This window comes from Alosa pseudoharengus, unplaced genomic scaffold, assembly GCF_046254945.1.
Source record: "Alosa pseudoharengus isolate Yale_2024_CS ecotype anadromous, Long Island Sound unplaced genomic scaffold, YU_APseudo_1.1 YU_APseudo_1.1_scf_15, whole genome shotgun sequence".
NCBI classification, from domain to species: domain Eukaryota; kingdom Metazoa; phylum Chordata; class Actinopteri; order Clupeiformes; family Clupeidae; genus Alosa; species Alosa pseudoharengus.
The window spans coordinates 38509831-38518797 of NW_027468620.1; positions in this window are offsets into that span (position 1 = coordinate 38509831).

The window sequence follows — 8967 nt, forward strand, 5'->3', positions numbered from 1 at the left end:
ATACCCATCACTACACACATTTACTTTAATCTTACCTACCCCACATGGATTAGCCTAGCCTTACACTCCTAGCCCTTTTTCTTTACTTTTTTCCTAATTCTTTTTATTCCACTGTTCACCTTTAACTTCCTCCCTCCCCACTCCTCAACCTTACACCACACACACACACACACACACACACACACACCTACACACACACACACACATACACAAACACACTTTTCTTTCTTTTTCTCTTAGTCCCTACCCCATACATCTACACTTCATATATTTTTTATCCTTCATTTAATCCATTTTAATTATTTCTTTGTTTTTACTGCATGCTGTGTCTCCATCCACCCATAACATATCATGTCTGCCACGCTTCCCCCTCCCAAACACTTAGCTAGACCCACTCCTAGACATCCCCCCTTTAGACCCCAACCCCGTCCTAGACCCACTGCACTCCTACCCACCCCCCCTCACACTTACAGAAATGCAATTTCCAACCCCACACATAGAGGCTTTCCTTTACAATACCCTACCCACTCCTACCTTCACATAACACGTCCTCTCCTACCTATGCCCCCACCCAACACCAGATACATTCACACACATAGACCCCCTAGGCCCACACATACACGCACATATGCATCCACCCTAGCCTCCACTAGACCCCCCTCTTCTTCACACACACACCCTACTCCACCACCAGACATGTACACAAACACTCTCAGACACGAACCAGATCCCCTCACACGCCAACAAGCCAAACACTATTTTAAACTAATTCAAGTCACACATCACAAACAGATCACACACACAGCTCTGGACACACACACTTTCCCCACAGGCATGCACAGACAGGTCACTAAACTCACGGAATTCATCAAACCAGCCGCCCCCACACCCCAGACACTAGAACTACTCAAAAACAACACCACACAGTGGATGGAGCAGAGCATGCAGATTTTACACAACCACTACACTTCACAGATTTTAAACTTCACTACACTTTTACCACCTTTTAACAATACAGCCTTTCAAATAGCGTGTGGCTGGGCCAGGAAGAGGTACCAGAAAAGATTCACCGACTCCACTCTTCCCACAGTTCACCTGGCCCTCAACCCCCCTACCCCGGCCCCTTTGCCCATACCCCCTCTTTCCCATACCCCCCCACCTAACTTAACATGCCTCTCAGATTTTCCACCACTTTCATCCACAACCTCACCATCACACACAAACACAGACACATTAGCTCAAACACTTTCCTACCCTACTTCCACTTCCCCTCCCACTTCCACCCTTCCAACCATACACAATCACAACACAACACCAGGATCCACCAACCTTCAGACTCAACACATACAACACGGACAGCTGACACACACACTACACCACACTCTACACCTCCCCGCACTCCTACCAACACAACCACACACCTTTCCCCCTACATAACATCACAAGCACATACAGCAGAACCACTACCCCAGCGTCCCAAATTTAGAGTCACAACACAGTTTCACCACACAGCACACAGCCAACCTGAAGCAAACACTACCCCCACCACCACACACTCACCCAGGCCAACACCTACACAACCCCCCAACCATTTAGTAGTGCATACCCTCGATAACATAACTCCCTTATCCCCACAGCACCCACCAGAGGAGGAGAGGGAGACTCCGGCGCCTCCACAGCTGGAGAGGGCGATGACGAAAGGGCGGACTCATCAAGTCAAACGATTTGTCACAACCGCAGCTGAGCCCTCTCCATCACCAGCTGTGGGACCGCCGGAGACACCCAATCCTCCTATCCCTTCCACACCCCACACCTCCACCTCACCACACACCATTTGCAACCTCCTCCTACAACCCACACCACCCACTACACATCTCTTCCACCCCACTTACCACCGTGCCCTTAGAAATAAACTGGAAGAATGGTCCATTACAATACACAAACCCCTAGTTTTCATAGGAGATTCAAATCTCAATAGGATTCCCCCCTTCACCCATCCCGATGTACAAATTGACAGTTACCCCGGAGCCACCATCTACCATTTTGCCAAACTCTTACAAAAAACCACCCCCCTTCCCCAAGTGAAGTCGGTGGTCTTGTCAGTGGGCCTCAACAACAAGGACCACGACCCCAAAAACACCAGCATCAGACAATTCCTCATCCTCTACAAACATGCTTCTACAGTTTTCCCCGATGCAATCATACACATTCCACTTATAAATTTCTCACCCCGCCTCACTACCCAACAGAAGGACAACCTCACTCACATTAACAACTTTATAACTTCCCACTTCCCCCACATCCCCACTATCCCCCCAGACACCTTTCACACCACCCAAGATAACATACACTGGACACCCCATACAGCTCAGACTATCTTTACACACTGGTGCCAATACTTACATTTTCAATAACTCCACCCATAACCCTGGCCCCCCCTACTCCCACCCCCACCCCCCCTCCTGCACATTCACCCCCTCAACCCACTCCCACCCTCCCTCATGATTTAATCATGAACCTCTCCACCCTTTTCCAACCCACTTCCCCACAACGCTCTCTGTTGGAAAGGGGGCTTACATTCATTCCACACACCACTCGGATTGACCGGGAGGAACTCCAGAGGGACCTACACCTTTATCACCGCCGCCTCAAAATTCTCCAGCACTTTCCTTCAGACGACACCTACACGCCCACCCCTTTCACTCTTCCCTCCACTTGGGAACCCCACACTTCACAATTAGATAAGAAATTAGTTAAACACATTCACAGGGACAGGCAGGCACTCAATTCCTTTCTCAGGCACCTCCCTCCCCCCACCACCAGTAACCTCACACTAGCAGAAAAACAGGCCATTTCACAACTCACCAACAATAAATTCATAGTCATCAAACCGGCGGATAAGGGTTCCAAAATTGTAATCATGGACACCCATCACTACCTCACTGAAGCACACAGACAGCTTAACAACACCCAGTTCTATTCACCCATTGCACAGTCCACCCAACCCGCAGCACAGTCAGAAATCCGCCGGTTAGTCACCTCACTCTACCAACAACACTTTATTAACCATAAACAAAGCATATTTTTACAAGGACCAGATCACCCCCGACCACGTCAATTCTATCTCCTCCCCAAAATTCACAAACCCCCACACACCTGGACAGTTCCCTCTCAGGTTCCTCCTGGTCGTCCCATAGTGTCAGACTGCAACAGCACCACATACAACATATCCATCTATATTGACTCCTATCTTAACCCCCTTTCCAACAGACACCCCTCCTACCTCAAGGATACATACCACTTCCTCACCAGGCTTCGACCCATGGCAGTCCCACACCACACTTACCTCTTCACCTTAGACGTAGATAGCCTTTACACCAATATCAACACCCCCGCCGGATTACAAGCAGTTCAAAACACTTTTCAAAAGTACCCAGACCCTCACAGACCGGACACCATCCTCCTGCAACTTTTAGAAATCTGTCTCACTCACAATGATTTTAACTTTGACAATAAACTTTACCTACAAGTACATGGGACTGCCATGGGTCAACGCTTTGCACCTTCCTACGCCAACATTTACATGAGTGAGTGGGAGCAGGCCGCCTTAGCCAAGTGCCCCCTTCAACCCACTTTTTATTTTCGTTTTCTGGATGACATCATTGGAGCTTGGCCACACCCCCTACAGGATTTCAACACTTTTTTAGACACCTTAAACTCACATCACCCATCCATCTCACTCAAGGCCACTATTGACCCCCACCAGATTAATTTTCTAGACACCACCATCTTTTTCACCCCCGTTTCACCCACACACAAAACTTTTAGATCTAAAGTTTATTTTAAACCCACAGACACTCATTCACTTTTACACAAGCACAGTAATCACCCCAAACACACGTTTAGATCCATAGTTAAATCACAAATAATCCGCTTTCACCGCATCTGCTCCTTTCCCACAGACCTTCACCATGCCATACAACAACTCTTTCAAGCCCTCCGTAAGAGGCACTATTCTAAACGTTTCCTCCGCCACATCAAGCACTTGACTCTGGCCGGCCTTGCTCCCACTCACTCATACACCCCAAACACTTGCCCATCACCCACTCCCACACCAGACCTTCCTCCTAACCCCAACCCGGACCCCGACCCAGACCCAGATCCTCATCCCAACCCTTTTCCTAACCTTAACCCAAACCCTTTTCCTAACCTTAACCCTAACCCTTTTCCTAACCCTAACCCCAACCCTCTTCCTAACCCTAACCCCAACCCTTTTCCTAACCCCAACCCTCTTCCTAACCCCAACCCTGACCCACCCCATCTCCTGCCCCTTATTGGCACCTATTCACACGGCATACAACACCTACACCACACACTGAAACAACATTATACTGAATTCCAAACAACAGACCCCACCTTCCAACACCACACACTCATCTCTGCATATAGACGAAATAAAAACCTCAAGGACCTCCTCATACGCACCACCTTCACCCGCCACCTACAACCCCCACCCCCTAAAGAAAACCTACACTTCACCCCTCACTTATTCATCACTAATATTCACAGTCACTGCTCTGCACCCATTAACCCTTTAAATTTAGACACTCCTAATTTAGTTTATGCCATCACCTGTACTTTTTGTCACATGTTGTACATCGGGGAAACTGGACATACACTACGCACACGCCTCAAACAGCATCTGCACAACATACACAAAAATACACTCAACACTTACCTCGTCACACACTTCCAAACGCACGACATCACACATTTGAGGGTCTGTGGCCTTGAAGGGAACCCAGGCTGGACTGTTTTACAGAGGAAAAGAGCAGAGAGATTGTGGATTTTAAAACTTCAAACATTACACCCAACAGGTTTTAATGAAAAATTAAATTGAAATTTTAAACCACTCTGTGTCTTTTTTTACAGCTCCTCTCTTTATCCTTTTAACTTATTTATTTTATTTTATTTTACTTTATTTTATTTGACTTTTAGATGGGATTAGTGGGGCGGGGACAACTGGCCAGTGCATAATGGTCCAAACAACCACTCACCAAAGAAAATTTTAATTCTAATTTCCTAACCTAGCCCGTGCCGTTGTTCCACCGCCCCCAGCTCCCACCTTTTAGTCTGCATTTCACTGGACCAAACTGAAAAAAGAAAACAATAACCTTTTAAACCTATTTTTAACCAGTCTAGGCCTGGTTTCCCTTGCCCACTGACACCTTCCTGGTCTAGCCGCCAAGCACAGACCCATACTTGAACCCAGGTCCTTAAGTTGTTGGTCGGCTACTTTACCACTAGACCACAGCAACAATTATAATCTTTTAACCTTTCTTTTATCTATATATTTTCCTTTTATAATCCTGTTAAGGAAAACATTTCCCTTCTGGGATTTGAACCCGGGCCTCCGGAGCCCAGGTGCCACATCATGACCACTGGGCCACTGCTCTTACTCTTAGACTAGTTGTTTTCCACCCCTTTCACTTTCCTGCTCTATTTATTTTATTTATTTTAATTTTTTATCATTTATTCTATATAGGAGATTGAGGTCCTTTTCTTCCCCCCCCCCCCCCCTCCCTTTATTTATTTAATATATAGCTCTCCTAAAAAGTGAACCTGACTGCTGGGCCCATTTGAACCCATGAACCTTGGAGTCCCAGACTAGTGCCCTAACCACTACACTATGGAGCTTTTGGTTATCCCCTACAACAACTATCCCTTGCTCCTCCCCAGCCCTTCTAGGTTCTAAACCTTTTCTTTTTTCACAGCACCACTTTTTCCAACACTACAGGTTCATTATATAGAACCCTTCCTTCTACTTGCAAACACCCACACACATAATGGATTCATTCCTCTTCCACCTTTTTTTTATTTTTACTCCCTTTACTTTTCTCAAAAGTTGGGTTGTTTTGACAGGGGCTTGAACCCAGGACCTCTGCACTGCCAGACCCCTGCCCTGACCACTACACCACCAGAACCTTAGTAGGGATTTACCCCAACTACATCCTTCTCCCCCTACTCCTTAATTTCCTTATTCACATAGCTTCCCCTCCCCACACAGCATTCACCTACTAAAAACGAACTTCATCCAAACACATAGACCTCTACTTAGACTCTAATTTAAATTTATACAAAATACAAATATCTCTTTTTCATAAATGCCATTTTTTATTTTATTTGTTCTGTTCACTCTTGGGTTTGAACCCATGACCTTCCCATCCCCAGACCTGTGCCTTAGCCACTTTACCACTGGGCACTCAAAGGTTATCATCCACTAATGTTTATTTTGTCCCTCTAAGTTTTATTTCCTACACACCAATTGGATGTCAATCACATCCATCACCTTACATCATCATTTTTTAACCAATCCCAAGTTCTCTTCTAGAACACCTGACTCCCACTTCCTTTTCCCAACTTCCCCTCCTACATATAGGACACCACACTACAAACACAGCCTAGCCCTGAGGAAGTAGCAATGCTACGAAACGTCGGCTTTTTATAATTCTTAAATACAAAGACTCAACACAGTGCTAAAACTTTTAAATTCGTTTTTAGAAGTTCTTACCTAAGCTATTTGGCTTTTTTAATAATAAAACTTAAGAAATTTTATATTGGGAAGCTGTGGAGATTCCCCTCTGAAACAAGGACAAAATTCTCTCAAGAAACCATCAAGGACTCATCACTGGATCAACAACTTCACCCTTCTCCATAAACTATCCGGACAGGTTATTCCAACCTTAACACAAGGATTCTGTACCACTGGCTGTGCAATAAAGTTTCCACTGGACCCTGAGGCTCACCTAACCGCTTAGGTGAGCCTTTTTTACTTGGACTACTGCTTTTACTGAGGTAAGATTTCCCCACAGCTTTCCCCTTTTAATCTTGTTTAAGCCTGTTTTGACTCGTTGTTTTCTTACATTTTTAGCTATCCCCTTCACATTTTAGTCTTTCTCTCTTAATTAAAATTATTTTATTTGCCCTTTCCCTTTTTCTACAAGTCCTTTTACCCACACCTTTTCTTTGCCCCCTCTAATTCTGTCCACCTAGCTATACCCATCACTACACACATTTACTTTAATCTTACCTACCCCACATGGATTAGCCTAGCCTTACACTCCTAGCCCTTTTTCTTTACTTTTTTCCTAATTCTTTTTATTCCACTGTTCACCTTTAACTTCCTCCCTCCCCACTCCTCAACCTTACACCACACACACACACACACACACACACACACACCTACACACACACACACACATACACAAACACACTTTTCTTTCTTTTTCTCTTAGTCCCTACCCCATACATCTACACTTCATATATTTTTATATCCTTCATTTAATCCATTTTAATTATTTCTTTGTTTTTACTGCATGCTGTGTCTCCATCCACCCATAACATATCATGTCTGCCACGCTTCCCCCTCCCAAACACTTAGCTAGACCCACTCCTAGACATCCCCCCTTTAGACCCCAACCCCGTCCTAGACCCACTGCACTCCTACCCACCCCCCCTCACACTTACAGAAATGCAATTTCCAACCCCACACATAGAGGCTTTCCTTTACAATACCCTACCCACTCCTACCTTCACATAACACGTCCTCTCCTACCTATGCCCCCACCCAACACCAGATACATTCACACACATAGACCCCCTAGGCCCACACATACACGCACATATGCATCCACCCTAGCCTCCACTAGACCCCCCTCTTCTTCACACACACACCCTACTCCACCACCAGACATGTACACAAACACTCTCAGACACGAACCAGATCCCCTCACACGCCAACAAGCCAAACACTATTTTAAACTAATTCAAGTCACACATCACAAACAGATCACACACACAGCTCTGGACACACACACTTTCCCCACAGGCATGCACAGACAGGTCACTAAACTCACGGAATTCATCAAACCAGCCGCCCCCACACCCCAGACACTAGAACTACTCAAAAACAACACCACACAGTGGATGGAGCAGAGCATGCAGATTTTACACAACCACTACACTTCACAGATTTTAAACTTCACTACACTTTTACCACCTTTTAACAATACAGCCTTTCAAATAGCGTGTGGCTGGGCCAGGAAGAGGTACCAGAAAAGATTCACCGACTCCACTCTTCCCACAGTTCACCTGGCCCTCAACCCCCCTACCCCGGCCCCTTTGCCCATACCCCCTCTTTCCCATACCCCCCCACCTAACTTAACATGCCTCTCAGATTTTCCACCACTTTCATCCACAACCTCACCATCACACACAAACACAGACACATTAGCTCAAACACTTTCCTACCCTACTTCCACTTCCCCTCCCACTTCCACCCTTCCAACCATACACAATCACAACACAACACCAGGATCCACCAACCTTCAGACTCAACACATACAACACGGACAGCTGACACACACACTACACCACACTCTACACCTCCCCGCACTCCTACCAACACAACCACACACCTTTCCCCCTACATAACATCACAAGCACATACAGCAGAACCACTACCCCAGCGTCCCAAATTTAGAGTCACAACACAGTTTCACCACACAGCACACAGCCAACCTGAAGCAAACACTACCCCCACCACCACACACTCACCCAGGCCAACACCTACACAACCCCCCAACCATTTAGTAGTGCATACCCTCGATAACATAACTCCCTTATCCCCACAGCACCCACCAGAGGAGGAGAGGGAGACTCCGGCGCCTCCACAGCTGGAGAGGGCGATGACGAAAGGGCGGACTCATCAAGTCAAACGATTTGTCACAACCGCAGCTGAGCCCTCTCCATCACCAGCTGTGGGACCGCCGGAGACACCCAATCCTCCTATCCCTTCCACACCCCACACCTCCACCTCACCACACACCATTTGCAACCTCCTCCTACAACCCACACCACCCACTACACATCTCTTCCACCCCACTTACCACCGTGCCCTTAGAAATA